General features: G+C 38.0%; 1 long non-coding RNA gene across 4 annotated transcripts in view; it reads right to left on the bottom strand.

The window, feature by feature from the left end:
* Positions 1–1,847: 1,847 nt before the first annotated feature.
* The window catches only part of LOC105758985 (uncharacterized), a 42,605-nt gene continuing 25,817 nt past the window's right edge, over positions 1,848–18,635 (bottom strand). The window contains exons 6-8 of one of the 4 annotated variants that reach the window (XR_012054630.1): positions 13,141–13,257; positions 3,240–3,275; positions 1,848–2,889 (exon numbers count right to left, since the gene is read on the bottom strand). This is a non-coding gene — a long non-coding RNA (uncharacterized lncRNA). Of the gene's footprint in view, positions 13,258–18,635 lie in introns of all 4 variants that reach the window. The other 3 variants (XR_012054629.1, XR_012054628.1, XR_003959109.4) reach the window with 3 other exon arrangements.

The raw sequence follows: 18,635 nt of genomic DNA, 5'->3' as shown, positions 1-18,635 counted from the left end.
CAAAAGTTATTGAAGAACATATATAAAGTGTGATCACATAAGTAACGTTTCCATAGGAACCGGCTAAAAATACATCTGTATGAACGCTCAGTACCTATCGTGATGAACTATTATGTAAGTAGGTCTTTTTTCCTCAGCAAGAGCACTGCAGATGCTTGTTAATAATTTGTGGTAGAATTTACAGACAAGTTTACAAGTCTTCATGTGTGCAGTCGGCTGTGTGCTTATTACATTGTCTGTCTTCACTCCTGCTGACTAAACCAGGAAATTAACAGAGCATCTTTTCTCAAGGCTGAAAAACATCCAGAAGATTAAAAATAGCCTGAGGCTTAAAAACTTCCTCACTTGGTAAGACAAACAGAGTTCTGGACTAACAGTCATTTAAATGTGAGTGTTATAACTATAAGTACAGTATGTGAAAGGTGGAGAGGAAGGCTTGGAGGCCTGTACCTCATGGAAAGTGTGCCATATTCCACCATGGCAATGTGTGAATATTTACTATTTGCAAGTAATGAATCTCTGCAGAGCAGGAAATTGTCACCAAATAAATCATTCACATTATAAATAGATTTGTACCTTGTGATAAATGTTAGGATCCAGATTTTTATGGTGGGGTGATTTAGGTTGGATGAGATGAGGGAGAGGAGGTATTTTTACCATGTGGTGATGTATGTTGTAACATCATGCATCCTCCATGACCAAGTTGAATTTCTGTTCTTGCTTTTGTCTTTGTTTTCAGAAGCCACTTAGAAATTTCCTATTGTGCCAGCTAAAAGATGGGACTAGATGATGGTTAGGGAAAAAAGCACCAAAAGTATCTGGCTTGAAGAATTGTATAGAAGTGTCCACCACTGGACTTCTTAAAATCATTCTGTAGCCTGTTATAATAATTTTTCTCAAGTTCCAGAATTTATTTTCTAATTCTCTGGAAGCAATTTTCATCCTGTTCTAATCTTCTATTTTATTTTCCTACAAAATCACATTAGGGTTAAACAATAAAGCTTAGCATCAGAAGTTGGTTTTGTTTTTTTCCTTTTTTTTTTTTTTTTTTTTTGTTAAATATTTACAGGAAGAAAATCTAAGACTGTATATGTAATAATAAAATTTAAGTAGTGTGCATAATGTTGTACCATGCATATTGCTCCAAAAAGGGAGGAGGAAAGAGTCCATATGTCCTCTGAGCCTCAGAAAATAGCATGCCACTGGACAAATTCTGAGCTGTGATTATTAGCAAATGATGAATAACTTACAGATCTGGAGTTAATCATCAAATGTATTATTTAAACTAAAAATGAATTGAAGAATTCAACGTTCTGTCTGTGAACAATTCATTGATAGAAAAGAAAAAAGGATGAAATTAATCAAATAAATAATTCATTGTAAATCATTTAGTTCTAATTATAACAAGATGCTAAAAAATAGATCAGCTTCTCAAAGCATGGCAGAATTCTGCTACGCATACATATCACCACAAATGCAGCTGTCAAAGTATAATCCCTGTTTTAATTGCTTTTGGTTCAGGACAATAGTCAGGTACAGGAGTGGTAACAAAAGTGTTGACCTACCCCATTTATTAAAAGCTGTTTTGTTTGCTTGCTTGCATGACAGAGCATCCTGAGCTAGTGCTTCTGCAATGTGAGAAAGACTGGCCTGGCCTTCCCAAATCCTCAAAGCAAAAGCCTGCATAAAATTGAGGTTTTATGACCTTTTCTCTAACTGACTCCCAGCTCAGAGGTCTGTACCTCTCTTTTCTGAGGGGCTGGTTAATAAAACAGTGAAGAGCAGGCTTTTCCTGCCTTCCTTTTTGTCCCTCATGAAGAAGCCCTAGTTGATTCTCCTGCCTGGGTGTAGCAGCCTGAAGAGAGGATCCCTTCCCTGGCTGATGCAGGAATCTTGTCAGAAACATTGCTCAGCAACCCAGGCACTGCTGAATTTTAGATGGAAGATGAGGGAGAGGCAGCACAGAAACAAATTAGACCTGGATGAACATGTTTGTTCTGAAGCCTAGAGAACCTTCTATCACCAGGCACTTCAGCTTCCTGAAGTCTTTGATAGCTGAGACCTGGGTTTAGCAGGCCATACTAGTTCCACTGTGCTTCTGCAAGTAGGTTGGATCAGATGATTCTGGAGGTTCTTTCCAACACGGTATTCCATTCTGTGATTCACTCCCCCATCCAACTGAGTGACCAGCAGCATTAAAAAGACTGTACAAGTGAATAGGCAGTAGCCAGCATTTATACTATTTTTTTTTTTTAAGCTTTCACTTATCTTCCTCCCTATCAGTAGAATGAGGAAGTCTTGAGGTTTTTGTTGTTGTATTTTCAAAGAAAGTCAGTGTTGGTTGGGTTCATTTGCAAGAACTGTGTTACCCAGCCAAGGACAAATCCAGCTCCATGCCCTGCTCTCACAGAGGTCCTTGTTCAGTTGCCATCAAAAGAAGGGCAAGCAGTTGCAGTGAGAAGATGAGAGCATTTTCCATGAGATATCTGTATAGATTTTGAACAAAACAGCTTTTATTGCTGTAACAACTTTTAGGGCAGCCTTGGAACAAAGGCAGGAAAGAAATCATGAGTGTGAAAATAGCTGACATGAACTGGAGCATCCACTTAACTAAAAATTGCTTTTTCTAGAAAGCAAAAATGTCCCTATCCTGTCAAAATTGGAGCAATGGTTGGAAATCTGACATGCTTCATGGTTCAGTGAGTTCAGCATTTTTGAATATTTGCGCAGCCTCTTGGATTTGTTGCACCATAAGTTCAGGCAACAGCTGGATGTCTGACCCTGTGACCATGCTGTAAGTGTCCAGTTCTTTAGCCATGAGAAATTGCTGAAGATGCTAGTTTTCTCTGCAGCCAAATAATAAAGCAGAATGCACCTTGTGTACAGTACCTGTAAGATTATTTAAAAGTAAGGTGAAAGAGCAAGATGAATGTAAAGAGGGTTAAAGTTGCCATTATATCACCCATGCCGTATCATATTAGTAAAAAATAAAATCATTAGAATAATACAATCTCCCAAATGTTTTTGCATCAGCATTTTGTCCTCTGAAAGTATATTAGAAGCAACTTTTGCACTGTCCTTGTAAAATTTGCAGTGACAGAAAGTTTCTTACCATAAATATATAATAATTCTTTCTTTTTTTCTCCTTCAATTTCAGACCCCTAAATACTACTCAATAACCCCCAATACGCTGGTGATGCTGGGATTTTTCTAATGTTAGCAATTTTGAATATACTCACAATGTCTTTGCCTTAGTGGTATGAAAGCAATCAGCACTGCAGAACAGGAAAAAAAGAGACCAATGCCATGTATTAGTCAGACTCAAAACATGACAAAATTCAGATTACCCCATGCTGAATACAAATGTGGTAGAAATGTTCAGAAACTGCAATCAAATAGCTTTGAATGTCAAACGAAATTACTTTGGGAGTCTTCTAAGCCCTCTTCTTACAGCACACTGGAACATAAATCCCCTACTTTCATTTGATTAGTCCAAAAGGCTATAGGATGTGTTATTAAATCTAGCAAACATGACCAGAGTCTTAGTCATTAGCATCGCTGAACACACAAATTCCTTTAGGTCTTTATTTTTTCTCTCTCTGTATCTTTTGAATAGAGCATGATCAGTGAACTTTTAAAATCAAAGTATACCTGAAACTCACTAACAGTTATAAATAATTTATTTTTTAAAGAAAATGCTTTGGGAGGTTTTTTTATCTGCTCAATTTGTGTGTCACCGCAAAGTAAATACATATTATATTATTACTGAACATTAGAAACTGGCTAAAGCTATTTTGTTCCTTCTAGATGATAAGAATCTTTGGTTGACAAACTTCCCTGCAGTACAGGGGAGCTATAATCAGCTTTGGCAACAAAGCTTTGAAGTAATTAAGTCACGGAAGTCTGCACTTAATGAATAGTTGCAACACTGTGCACGTTTTTCTTTTTTTAAACCTGGGAAAATGATAACAGCGAGTGAAGACAACTGTGCAAAAACATTGTTATAAACAGTAATAACAAGACCTCCAATCCCAGAAAACACCTCAATTTAAGAAAGGATTTATGCTTGTACCTTAGTTGTACTAAATTTAAGAATGAGGTTAGAACTAAGCTTGTAAATGCTCTCCTTGCAGACCCTTGAGTCTGCTTTCCTCTCATGGCTTCTTTTTGAAAGAGGTTTAAGTGATCATTATCATGACTGATGGGACCATGTGGCACAGTATCTTGCACTGGGCAGACATACAGGATAGGTCAACCGTGGAAGTACAGGGCAAGTATTTAGTCCTCCTTGCTGTTAAACTCTTCCAGCCTCTAGTGGTTGGAGGTCCTCAGCTTGGCAGGAGGTCTTGATGTTTAAGAGCCTTTGATGGATTTATTCATTAATTTATTTATCTCTCCATGGATTTTTTGCTGAGCAGTTTTTTACAGATGTGCGTTTTTAGCATTCTACATGTTAAGAAATTCTACAGCTGAACTATGTGTTCTTCATATTGAAGGTACATTCTGAAAACTTTGTTTGATACCTACTAGTTCTTGTACTGGAAAAAAAAAAGAGTAATTGTTTCCTGTTGTATTTATGCCTTTTGCAATTTTTCCAATGCCTCTTAATCTCTATCTTCATGATTGCTGTTTTTTCCAATTGAGGAATCTCAATGTTGTTCCTTGTTTGGAAGCTGCGCCAAAAGTTGCACCTTTATTATGTTTCTTTGTGTCTCTTCTAGCTCAACTGATGTTTTTCTGAGATGAGTGGCTTTTGAAAGAACACAGGAAATAAGATGTGGGCATGATGTTCTATTGCTGGGAGTCCCTTTAACTTCTTGGCTAAACCAATAGTTTGAATGACATACGGAATAACGATAATTGATTACAAAATTGAAAAACTGCTCTGTGTGATGGAAGAAGGGGGAAGATATCCTGTTAGATCACATATTGCCTCATGATTCTCACCAGAGAAGACGTGATGCCCCTTTTGGTTGCAAAGTCCATGGTGTATATTGTCACTGCTAATTTTGCATCTATATGGGGTGCGGGTGAATATCAGCTGATGCTGTGGAAGTAAGTGGCTTGAACATTAGCTTCAGGGTCAAACTCTGCAGTTGTTGGTCATACACACATAAAGGAATGCACCTTCTTGAACAAGTCTTCAGGGCATGTGTTTTCTTGACATGCATTCCTAAAGGACCTTCTTAATGATCTACCTCTTAAAGGTCTGTGTGGATGTCTTGCAGAAGTCTGATGTTGTTATAGTAAAGGTGTAATTTCTGTACTGTTTTGCACATGGATTCTTTATTGAGGAAGCTTATTTTTGGTTTAACATACTCCATTTACATCTGCATCTTTGTTGAGGCTGTGAATATAACAACAATAATAAGTCATGGATTCTATGGAGTGGTTAAATAAATGTCAGTGATGGGCTCTTTCCACAAATACTTTTTTTTGTGGAAAATAGTCCATATTTCCAGGAGTGAGAAATTATCTAGTCTCAGAAAAGGATACTATTATTATTCCTAGCTGCAATACAAACACAATATTTTATTCAACACTCTTTTTATGTTTGCAAATAAGTATTAGGATGAAAAAGAAAAATAATAGCACCCAGACACAGGCCTGGTTCTGTCTAAAGGTGCTACTGATTCTTTTATTTCAGTTTACTTGTACTCAGAACACAGGTTCTTTTTGTGGGAAAAAAAAAAAGATGAAATCAGCACTTTTCCCTCTAAAAAAGATTTATGTGTATGTTGCAATTAGGACAACAGATTCTCTCCAATTTTAGAAAAATTTTTGTTTAAAGTTGCAAGTGTGCGTATGCACCTCTATAATATCTGACATCTGCTTGATATACAGATACAGATATTTGCTTCAACATTGTGACAGTAGCAGATTTTTTTTTAACATGTCAGTGCAATAAGATGACCTGAATGACAGAGATTTTGAAATCAAGGATTTTCTGATTTATTTGCAGGCCATATTCTCTAGTCCAGGCCAGTTGCTTCTGAAACTGGTGGTATTTCTGTAAGATGAAATTTTTATTATAACCTGCTCAGTCCCTTTTCCCTTCCTCTCCCCACTTCAGGCCTTTCAAGTTAGGACTTCATTGTTTCCTGCTATTTATTTACTGAGTAGTGAAGGATATTTGGTCTCAAGTAGTCGTATTCTCCTAAATACAAGATTACCTTTGTCTTAGTGTCTGAGCCTGTATAAACATGCTATAAAGCCCTTAGGTGCCTACTCCTTTCCAAGCATGCTAGATGTGCTTCCATGTGATACAGCTTAGATACCATCGAGTCCAATCATGGCTCAAATGATTTTCCAGTCCTTACATCAATTTTTGCCCTGAAGGGCATACACAATGCCATGCAAAGCCACAAAACAGAAAAGGATTTTTCACAGCTAACCCAACTACGATATGACCACAAGATGCAGCATTTCCTATATGTTTTCTATGTAAAGTTGTCTGTTTTATGTCATGCTTCCTGTGCTTTCAGTAAGTTGTAACCTGGTGATGTTCTCTATAAATTAATATGAATAATTTCAATTTTTTACCTTGTCTCCAAGTTCCTGGCATTGTTTATTTCTCCTGATTTTTCTTGGCAGTTTCAGGAATTCCATCCAAAATGGAATCGTCTTTTTTTTTTTTCTCTTTGTAACCTTTGGTGTTTTGCACTGCTCCTGTAGTCATTAACACCTAATGCATAGTTTTCCCCCGCTTACAGATTTTTTTATTTTTCCAAAAATATTCTCTTACTAGAATCTGTTTTAAACAGCAAGGAAGACCTGAATAAGATCATGGCAAAAGGCAAGCAGAAAAATGTTAGAGATAAGTACAGCTCTGGAAAATTCTAGAAGCAAAGTTAGGTGTCAAGGTAATCTGTGATGTCAGGGGGAAAATATATTTTCTTACACATCAGTTTGGAATTATATGATTATTAGAGGATAATTCTGCTTAGGACTTGAGTCTTAATAGTTTTTTATTTACCTTTAGTATTCTGCAGCATCTTGGTGCTGCAGAGCTCTGACTAAGTCTTGAAGAGAGTCTCACGAGGTATAGGTATTTTTGGGTCTCAACGCAGAGATAGTTCAGACAATCTGGAAACGTTGAGTCTTTGTTGAACTGTTTGGATGGAAACAATCTTTCCAAACTGTGTAATGCTTTTTCCCCTTGCTTTATTTAGTTTGCAAGTTCTTTGAGGTCAATCTACATGTGTTTGTGTAGCAAGTGGTACAGAGAGCTGTAGTGTCAGTTGAGTTCCTACTTCAGCAATCAATGATTAATCTCACTATTTCTTCACAACAATGATTAAAATGCACTATCAAACTGGTGCCCCGTAACAGACATATGAATCTCTTTACTAAATTCTTCCAGCTATGTATTGTGATTACAAGAAAAATAGGGCTTCTAATTTACATTATTTTTTGACAGACCTAAGACAAAATTGCCCACTTCTGGGGATTTTTTTCAAACCACTGTGTTTGCTGACTGCTAAAAAGGAAATCAGGAAAGGAGTGTTTAAGAAGCTATTTTACATGTGGCTGCAGTTTGCCGTCTCTGTTCTTCCTCCTTTTGCAACCTCTACTCCTGCTTGGCCATTCCTTCCAATGCTCTGATGGTGCAGCACTTTCATGGGACTTGTGTGGATGTAGCAATGAAAGTGTGTGGTCATGGTAGTTCTGTGTGCCCAGGTGCCATCAGGTCATGGTGCAGAGAATATGGAAGGATGATGTGTTTGCTTAAATATGCTTACTGAGGATTTGATTAGTGTAAACTTTTCTGTCTCTTTTCAGCACTGGTGAGCCCATATCTGGAGAAGGATGCACTCCTGGGCTTCCTGGTGCAAGAGAGACATGGTCAGAATAAGGTCAGTGAAAGACCACAGAGATGATTAAGGAGTTGAGGCATCCTTTATAAATGAAGAATCTGGGAGAGCTGGGGTTGTTCAGTCTTGGAAGACAAGATTTAGGGGGATCACCAGTATGCGTATTAATACCTGAGGGGGTAATAAGGGAGAACCAGACTATCTCAATAGTACCTTATGACAGGACAAGAGATAATGGGGACAGGTTGAGTGACAAGAGATTTCATCTAAGCATAACTTTTTCTCTGTGACCACTGGCACAGGTTGCTCAGAGAGATTGTGGAGTCTCCATCCCTAGAAGTATTCAAACCCAGACTAGACATGGTCCTGGGCATCCTGCTGTAGCTCACCTTGATTGAAAAGGAGGATTGGACTAGATGACTTCAGAGGTTCCTTCACTCCTCAATAATGATGAGATTCTATTCTTCATATTGACTTTAAGTTATCATAGAATCAGAGAATGTGTTGAGTTGGAAGGGGCACTCAAGGATCATTGAGTATAACTCCTGGTCCTGCCCACAAGTGACACCATGTGCATGAGAGCATTGTCCAAATGCTTCTTGAACTCTGTCAAGCTTGGTGCTGTGACCACTTTCCTGGGAAGCCTGTTCCAGTGCTCAACCACTCTCTTGGGGAAGAACCTTTTCCTGATGTACAGTCTAAATCTCCCTTGACTCAGCTTCATCCCGTTCCCTCAGGTCCTGTCACTGGTGATGAGAGTGAGGAGATTGGTACCTGCCCCTTCACTTCCCCTCATAAGGCAATTGTAGTCTGCTGCAAGATCTCCCCTCAGTCTCCTCCAGGCTTAACAGACCAAGTGACCTCAGCTGCTCCTCATATGGCTTCCCCTCAAGGCCCTCCTCCACCCTCATGGCCCTCCTCTGGGTGCCCTCTAATAGCTTAGTGTCTGTTTTTATAACAGTTGTGCTTAAATGGCTCGTTAAATGAAACTTGGCTTTTAGAAAAGGAAAATAGAAGTCTATGTTGCTTCCAATGGTTATAATGTGTTACCAAGTGAAAGACTTAGTTCTAGTGAATGTGGGGTTTTTTTTGCTGCTGGAACTTTCATACTTTTTCTGAGGACTTTTTTCCCTTCTTTAATTCTTTTGACAAATTAGGGAAGGTTTTCAGTAGAAGATGAAAATTCTTTTCTCTGCTATAGGGGAAGAATCCTGGGCCCAAGTGCTCATAAGTTTTGTCTGGTGATACCCAGATATATGTTAAAGGCTATTAAAAAGAATAATTCAAGTAACAGAATTGTTCAGAAACAGTAACAGGGTGCGTTTTACTATTGTTCTCCAAGTAAACTTCTCACAGTTATGGAGAGAGGAAAATGTTAAAGCCCCACCACAGGTTCATTTTATTCTTTTAGTTCAAAATTTACCAATCCTATTTCAGTTACATCAGTATTTACTAAATGGTTACCTCCATAAAGCCGAGTATTCAGCTTTTCAACATTTTATAGTGCTTCAGGTATATTCACTGATTACGTCTCTCAACAACTCTGTGATGGCAATGAGTTGGTATATATTGCAAATTAATAGCTAAGGAAGTTAATAACTCAGTCACACAGCTTTTTAATTTAAGCTTTAGTCCTTTAACTTTTAATTATATGCTGTAGCAACCATACTATGCTTCCCTGTTAGGGAAAGCTTTTTAATGAAGAGCTTTATTCCAGGAAATATCTTGTTCCCCTTCTGCTGATTGCTAGAGCTCTGCTGGATGGATTTTTGTATCAGTGTGGTAAAAATAATGGGTTTTACTCTGAGACAAACTTTGGAAGGCACACTTGAAGTCTGATTGGCACAAGGAAGGGATGTGTGTATATGTGACATTAAATGACGACAGCAGTTGGTTAAATTGTATGAAGTACTCTCAGTCATTTACTAAAGACCTACCATGAAATAAGAAAATATGCTGGTAACAGCACCTGGATAATCTTTCCTCTTGCTCCCCCTCAAATCCAGGATTGGACATATTCAGCAGCGTTTTAGTCTCTGTCTTCTGGAGAAGATAATCTATACCCATGGCTTTTTTTCTATGTGAGGAAGGATTCAGTTGTGGAAAAGGAAATCTTGACAGTAGGTCTGAGAGGGGCAAGTGTGCAATATTAAGCAGCTGTTTTAGCTCTTAGAATGCTTCAAAGAAGCCTTAAGATTATTCTAATGTTTTCCAGGTCAACACTGGCTCCAAGGAGCTGCTTCAGCAGCTGGAGATCTGTGGTTGTGGGCTGCTGCTGACATTTGCCTACATGACTTCCACAGGGAGGGAGAACAATATGGAGTTGGTGTTTCTGACTTACGGTGCATGAATTCCCTACCCAAGGAGAATCTCCTGCTTGTCAGCCTGTGTGGCTTTATGTCTCCTTTGGGCTGCTGCAGAGGGGTACATTAGAGTCAAGATCTGTGCTGAAATAGAACAGGAAATGGCTGCTACTACTCGTGAGGGCGCTGCTAATCCTTTTTTTGTCTATTTTCATCCTTGCTTGAACTCAAGGAGTTTGCCAAGTCAGTTCCACATTTTGCACCCTCTATAAAGATATGTAGCTGAGAAACATTTCCAGGTTTCCTTCCAAGAAGTTTGCAGCATCTGTGAAATTGTGTATGACTGCTTCGATATAATTTTCATCACAGTTCCTTGTAAAAGGTGGTCAGATGTGAGACCTCTGTTGATACAGATGTTTTTACTGAATAGTGATGGTGGGGCAAGACCTGGGTCAGAAAGGCAAAGTATAGTTTCCTTGATGCCCAGACCCAAACTTTTTCTCCAGGGCCAGATGCATTGGACACTAAATTGAAATTTGAATACTTTGGTGCCTGTTTTTCTCTCAGTAAGCGGACAGGACGCTTTCTGATCTCAGTGTCATTGCAGCTTATGTGATGCAAATTCTCACTCTCTGCTACCAGGCAATGTCTCTCCGGGGACCCATTTAATATTAAAGATTGGCCTCTGCTCTCAATAACCTCGGTATAAATGTAGAATAAATTTTATATTGTCAGCAACAATTATATGTGTCATTCAGGGCACAAGTTATGGATACAGGACCTGCCTGAAAGCTGATTTAAAGCTGTGATGATTAGAATGCTTCTCTCACGGGCTGGTACAGGTAACTCCCATCTGCTTAATTTTTTGCATGGGCTTATTCTTTCCTTTGGATCTTTTCATTCTGTGGTGCAAAATCAATCTTGTGTACAACTTGTGGTGTATGACCTGGCCATGCTCATTTCCTTCCATTGTCTTGTATTTGAGAACTCTGACCATTAATAACTGCGACCTTCAGCAATTTATTTCTCCACCTGGCTACATTCACGTGGATGCCATATGTTGAGCACATGAATACTACTTCGGATGGCTCTTATTTTACCCATAGATCAGGAATAAAGTTGTCTAGCCTCTCTTTCAAACTCTACTTTTTGTCCAATTAATTTGAAAACAAACAGTTCTTTCTTAAATGAAGAATTACTACTAAAAATGAAAAACATAAAAACTTAGAGCAAAACAAGACTGCAAAATAAAGTTCATGAAAAATGTAACAAGTAAAAACTAATTTGAAACTCTGTTTCAGATTTGTAGATTCTATGATTACCCTCCTGGTTTTTATATCAGCCAAGGTTGCTACCAAACTGTAGGAGCTCACTGAATAAACCACTGAACACTTGTGAATTCTCCCACTATATCACAATTACAGAAGTAGAGGCACTGGGTAAGTTTATGCCTGTCCTCTGGGAACATTTAAAAAAAGTTTAATAGCCCTTAAAATGCCTAATTTCTAACCTGTTACAGATTTACCTCATGGCTGCTCATTTTGCTGTGTTATAAAAGCAGATAGAAAATTAGATTTCTGGCTCAAGATCCCACTAAAACCATCATTCCTGTTTAAGTCAGCAATAGCCACATAACATTTAAGCCTGGATAGTAATTTCTACATCTACTCCAGCAACAGAGCAATACATTGCATGGCTTGAAATGCTTCAGGTCTAATTAGAAGAGCTTACAAAATTCTGTGTAAAGATTATCTGAAAAGATCACTGGAAATAAGAAATAAGATGAGTCCAATTTCCCATTCTAGGTATCTCAGAAATGAGAAAGGAATATTTAAAATATGGATTCTGTTGATAAGATCATTAAATAGCTGCAATGATTACACAGGCTTTGAAGCCCAATGAGGAACTTCTGCTATGATTCACAGGAAATGGGGGTTTTTAACTGTCTGATACACTTCCAGTCTAGTAGCTCCAAGTATCTGGATCCTGTCCAAATGCACCTGAGCACAGCACCTGTTGTGGGAAAGAGCTTAACAATGTACATAACTTTCAGTACATTAATTATCCCCCCTTTCTAGAGAGCATTACTGAATTGAGCAATGTGCCCTTGGAATGAAGGACATTCATTTAAGTCTTGCTGGGTCAGAACAAAAGTACCCAGTATATTATGGGATTTCATTTGTGAAATAAGGACTCATTTATAGTTTCTTTACATACATGACTGAAAATACAAACTCTTATTAGTTGATTCAGTAGTCAGTGGAGAAATTTGGAAGCTAGCCTATAAAATCACTCCTGTTGGGACGTTAAACAGCTACTAAAAAATGAATTGATTAAGGGTTCAGTATAGTTCCAGAGAAAGGTGGTTAATGATTTTAATATCTGCCTTCTCAATAGGTGGACAAATCAAAAGAAAGGCCAGCTGTTGGAAAGCTGCATTAGAAAATGCATTTTTACTTTTAAAAATTAAATACATTGTCAAATATATCAGCAAATTAAGCTGACAAATGGGGTTTATTTCTCTGATTATTTTCCCCGCTTTGTTCTGTACCTCTTGGGTGGCTCCCGTCCAACTGAAGCAAAAGGCAGGAGCAGAAGAACAGGGAGGCTGGGAAAAGGCAGAGATCATTTTAGGATGAACGGAGTGCCACTCCATATGAGCCTTAGTTTGAGGCATAAACTGAATGTACTGTAACAGAATGGTTGGTTTTGGTTTCATATTTTTGGTGGGGTAGAAGAATTTCAGGTCAATTGTCTCTCAGCAAAGCCTCTATTACTCCTCCAGGAATCCAGTAGTAGATGGCCTTTATTCTTTTTCAAAAGAATAAGCCAATGGAGCTTTCCACTGTTTCTTCTAGAGTGGACAAGCCACCCTTTAAACCATGTCAGAAGCTGAGTTCCCATGACTGTAGCTGTGGTTGATGGCATGGTCATCTGATCAGCAGGTCTGTTTAAAAACAGGTCACTAAGTGTTATACAAAGTGTCTACAAAGAGACATGATCTAGTACAAATCTCTGCTTACCTGGGATGCTAGGGCCTACCTTTAGTTCAGGAGTCTGCCCTTCTGCATTTAAGTGGGAGATTCAATCTGATGAAAACAAAAAGCTAACACACCGTTTGCACTGCTGGCTGAGTACACCTGCAGAGGATAAAAACGGGAGGAAAAATTTCATTAAGTCACTTAAATACCATCCTCTTACATAATTTCATAAATTCTTACTGCATTTCTCTGAGAGTGTAAGTTAAAGACATATTTTTGGTCTTATATCCTGTTCCTAATGATGTTCTGGTTGAATGGGTTACCTATAAAAGTCCTTCCAACCAAAACTATTCTATGATATTCTGGAGTGACTTCTGCGTAAAAAATAGCCTTTAACCTTAATTGAACAGAATCATAATTAACTAAGTGTTAAGATTCAGCCACATTTAGACCAAATAGGAATCAAAACTGGACAAGATGGAGGAAGTAGTTCTGAAGAGATATTAGAGTTCTTTGAAAATGTTTCTTGGCTATTTTAAGTTCTTACTTTTCCAGGATAGGGTCTGGGGAGCCAATAGTGTTCTTGTTGATTTTTCAAATCAACAAGGTTTCCCCACCCAAAACTGCTCCTTCCCGCAAACTGGTTGCATACTGTTTGTGGGAAGGGCCAGTTTTGGATGGGAAGCCCCTCCCACTCAAATTCTGTGTTGGTGTGTCTCTGCCAGATTTAGTATGGCTTCTGGTGAAAAATCTCTGCCTTGTCTCACATTTTCTCTTCCTTTGCTATCCTTTGAAATCTGATATCTGTGTGGTTTAAGATTTTGCTTAACCTGTGTTTTTTTCTAGTCCGTTAGTTATTGCACCCAAAACACAGCTAGCAAAGGGGAATGCTTTTCACTTACACCTATTTCATTGCTTATTTGAGAATGAATGGGTTTATGGCCAATGCAAGTATCCTTCTTGAGGAAAAAGGTCTAAGTTTTGTTCAGTGCTGCTGTTAAAAGTGTCCATCCAGGATATAATCAGCTCTCACTGTCTATGAGTAGAGGCACTCCTATAAGTAAGAGTATTGGTGCAAAAAAGTTGAGAAATGATTTCTTGCTTCTGATATGTAAAAGAAAACTAAAGCAATTTACTCCCAGAGTGATCCATAATACCAAAGGCTTTTCTGGCCATAAGTCAGGCTGAAAAAGAAGGTGGTAGTTTTGGGTAAAGAATGCTACAGGATCATTGCAAGAAATAATAATATAAGACTGAACCCCCCCTTAATTGTGAGGTTTTAAAAAATATCAAATTCTTCTCACAGCATCTTCCAAGCTACTCATAAACAGCTTCTCAGGCATTATCTGCTTAAAGTATTGCTGATACACCAGAAGATTCAGTACATGTAACGTCACAGAAGATTATGTAAAATAAATCTTTGTAGAATTGCTGTAATCAGATGATATATTGACTATCTCAAATTGAATAATTTGTAACAAACTTTTTTGTCTGTTTGCTTATTTATTTTTTAGAGCCAAAGTAAATCCATTCATGCTATAGTGTTTTATTTTCTGGTAACAAGCATATTTTTTAGCAGGATTAAAGTCTCAATCTTACCTGTTTCATTTATACCAAGACTTTATCAGGTTACTTTAGGTACTCGTAGCAGTATTGATAATTCAGCTGGTTCAGAAAGGAGGGCTGAAAAAGCTTCATACAAAGGAAAATAATATCCTTTTTGAACTCTTAAACATCCACAGATTTCAAAACACCAGCTACGTCCAGCTACTGATAATTGAGTTGGGAATGCAAAAGGGGGAAGGGGAGGGAAATATTATATTTTTAAGAGTAATGCATAGAGGTATGGAACTATAAGGGTCCACCTGGGCTGAGGCAAATCTGTTTTTCGAGCGCTCAGGTCACATAACCATGTCAGGAAAAGGATCACATTTCACCCTAAAACTAGAAGCAGTTTTTGTTCCTTTTTGAATTTGTTTTACTACTTATCTTCTCTTCTGATCTCTGTCTTAAGCTGTGATAATGACAAATTGATGATCTTCAGTGAATGTATTGTCGTTTAGATCTTCACCTTTTCTAGAAGGTGTTTATTCTCTGTTATACTTGTGGACAACATTCATAGCTCCTGAAATCTTTGTTTTACTTCTGCTTGCATCCTTTTGGAAGATGAAGCTGTTAATTTCATTAATTATCCTCATTACCTGCTTGTGATTCAAATTTTTTTTCTGTTTAACTAAGACTGCCTGGAAGTGTACTGCAGTTGGTACCTCTGTGATACCTATGAGCTCTGTAATGGCACTTATACTTTCCTGTTTCTACCAGAAACATTCTTTACCTGATAACAACAAGGGGTATATTTACCCTTTCCATCATGGCCCAGAATGATGGAAACCCTCCATCCATGAATAACCCTCAGGCCTTTTTCCCTGTCTGTCATCACTGACTAATGAATTCTCAGCTCAGAGAAAAGCTTCTTGTTTCTAGTCTGTAAGTGCAAGCTGGTGCCACTTTTGTACTAGGCAATTTTATTCCATTTCCATTACTCCTGTTCTTGAATGTCTCAGGTACTTCCCACGCAATATGCTAATGCTCATCTTTACCAATGACATCCCTGAGCAAGTGTTGTAGCTCAGTCCTGTTTTTAACTGAAGTTGTTATATGAAGATATGAGATGTGAATGGTTCACACTGATTTTTCAGCTACAGCCATGTTCAGCTCCATTTTGCTCAAGAACTTCCATGTAAAGTGTGTACCACTATATTTCTTCCACTAATCTCTGTCTTTTCCTGCTTAATAAATATTTTCCCACCTGACATTTCATCAAATGCTTTTCTCATGTCAAGTTTGATGAAGGACCTGCATTTATTTCACCTGCAAAGTCACCTATAAAAGAAAACTGGTAATTTTATTTTATGTTGTCTTCCAAACCACACTCCTGATCATTAACTCTTCTATGGGCTCTTTTTCCTTTGTCTGCTGCTTCTACTGGCCATATAGATAGACCTAAATGTCTCCTGGCAGTACAACTCATCCACTCATTCAAAAAAAACCCTTGCTAATTTTTAAAACACAGTGATGTCTCTTTATCCCTTTAAAAATCTGATTTCTTTCTTTTTATAATCTGATGAAGGTTTGCCATTAAATCCAGGTTGCAGGAAGGCTGGAAGTCATGATCCTTTACAACAGTAATGTGCTAGGAAATAAAAGTCAAGTTCTCTCATTTTTCAAAGTTTGAGGCTTATTTAGGCTACCACATGAAGTATTTATTGTTTTCTACCATTGCCGCATGGATATTTTTCTGCACCAGTGCCTCAGACAGCTAGAAGGACATTAGCTAATTATCTAGCTAAAAGACAACCGGTTGCAAAATAGATTGATTTTTTCCTTTGTTTTGGTTTTGTCTTCTGATAAGTTTTAAAATGAAGCATGGAGGCAGAAGAGTAAGTTTGAAATAGCATCTGCCCAGGCTGTGCTTGGTTTTATCTAGGGCTCTACACACCAGCCCTCCTGAGCTCCTAAATTCATTCTTTATTGCAAAAGAATGAATGTTAACACTACCTTTCATTTCAGTCTTGACATTTCAGCAAATTTACCTCTCTGAATCACTAACTGAACTCAACAAAAGGTTTTTATCTGCTGATAACTTTCCATCTGGGAGATTTAAAGTTCCAGGTGACATTAGCTCTAGCTCAATGATGTTATTAAATTCTCACCTTAAATCTTGCATACAGAAAGCTCTTGTCAGGTCACATGAATGAGATGATTGCATTAGTCATACTACAAGAGTGATACTCATTCCACTAAGTTCACTGTATTCAGTCTGAAGTTTGATCTATGAGAGGACACTTCATATCTAACATGATGTGGTTTCTTTACACTGTGGTGTTTTTATTAGTTATATACTTGTCAATGCAATTTATACATTCTTTGCTCTGTGGTATGCACTCCTCAGTACACTTGCTGCTTTTGTTAAGATGTGATCTGCTACAGTAAAAAGAAAGACCCCATGATTAGTTTATTCAAGATATTTCTTCTGTTCATAGTTCAACTTGAAACTAACTTTTGAAGTACCTTGTCCCTGAACTGGCCTCTGAATTGCAAAAACTAAATTAGCATGAATGACATTTTGCATGTGGGAATTTATGCAAGGATCTACTTGTGAAAAGTTTAAACACACCAGCTGAAACATTGATGAATTATGAATGATTATAATTAAACGGTTTTATTTCTCCATTGTTTTTGTTTCTTTTCCTATTTTTTCTGGTTTCTCTTAACCCAGTAATATCCAGATGGTTTGGGATAGCAAGATTTCTCTGTGTGTACATTGTTCTTGAAGCAAACCAGTGCCGTTGACTAGATTTGGGGATTAAAATGAATTTATCTATGGATTAAGAACTCCATATGCCAGTTTTAGTGGGTGTTATGAAATAGGAATCGGCCAGCTACAGAATTCCTAATGTACTTATGTTCTTTTATAGCCTAAATCATCTTAGTATCAGAGCTCTTCAGCAATTTGAATGCTCCTACAGCACCCATGTGAGTTAAAAGGGTTATCTCCTGATTCTCCTAACGGGATAACTGAAAGTGCAGGAAGATTAAACAGCTAAGTCAAACCCAGTAAGAAATCTGCAGCAGTCTTAAAGCTAAAAGACAGTTCTCTGGGTTCCAGGTAATTGCATTGAACAGAAAGCTTTTTTCCCCTCCTTGCATAACAACCTTACTGAAACCAGCAGTGCACTCCCCCAGGTGTTCTGTGCAGGAGAGCTCCTTAGGCAGGGCAGAGCAGGGAGGCAGATGCCTGTTCTCCCTCTTTGCAGACCTGTAAACCTGTTGCTAGCTTCCTTTGTGGAAAATCACAAGATGCTTTGCAGACTTGGATTGTGCCTTCCAGCCCTTCTGGTAATTACAGGAGGTTTGTAAGTACCAATGTTTTATAGCTGGTGAAAAGGGAAAATGTTGTGCTTGGTCATTTTATCACCATAAAATGAAGTGGCATATGAGCCAGGCATAGAGTTTTGCCTTCCATGAGATTGTCCTATGTCTCATCTGTCAGACCCAGCATCAACTCTGGAGGAGACCCCACCTCACTGGTCATGTCAAAGTGTTGTGGTTTGACACGGAAAAGAATTTTCTTGGAAGGAAGAGGGTCAAACCAACAGCAGCAAGGATGAGCAGTGCAGCAGGAATCATGGAGTTAATTAAGATTTGCAGATGGTTTAAGAGTAGTTTCTTAAACAACATTGTGGTATTTGTGTTGCATATAAGTTTCGTAAAATGGTGATTGTGTTGCTTTGTCTATGTGCCTAAACTCAGTTGCTCCAACCTCCTGTTAGCATGTGGCCCACATCAGCTTGCAATACAACCTTTTTTCCATGACTCAGAAGCATGAAAATTGTATACCTACATATACCTGTGTCACATTTGTGAAGCGAAAATATAGTTGGAATTCTGTGCTGAACAAGAGCAGATATGTTTGTTTTAGTGTATTTTTTTTTTTTTTTAATGTTACAAATTCCAAAAAAACCCACAAGGAAATT

This window comes from Taeniopygia guttata, chromosome 2, assembly GCF_048771995.1.
Source record: "Taeniopygia guttata chromosome 2, bTaeGut7.mat, whole genome shotgun sequence".
Taxonomy (NCBI): Eukaryota; Metazoa; Chordata; class Aves; order Passeriformes; family Estrildidae; genus Taeniopygia; species Taeniopygia guttata.
This window is presented reverse-complemented; position numbering and strand designations above follow the sequence as displayed.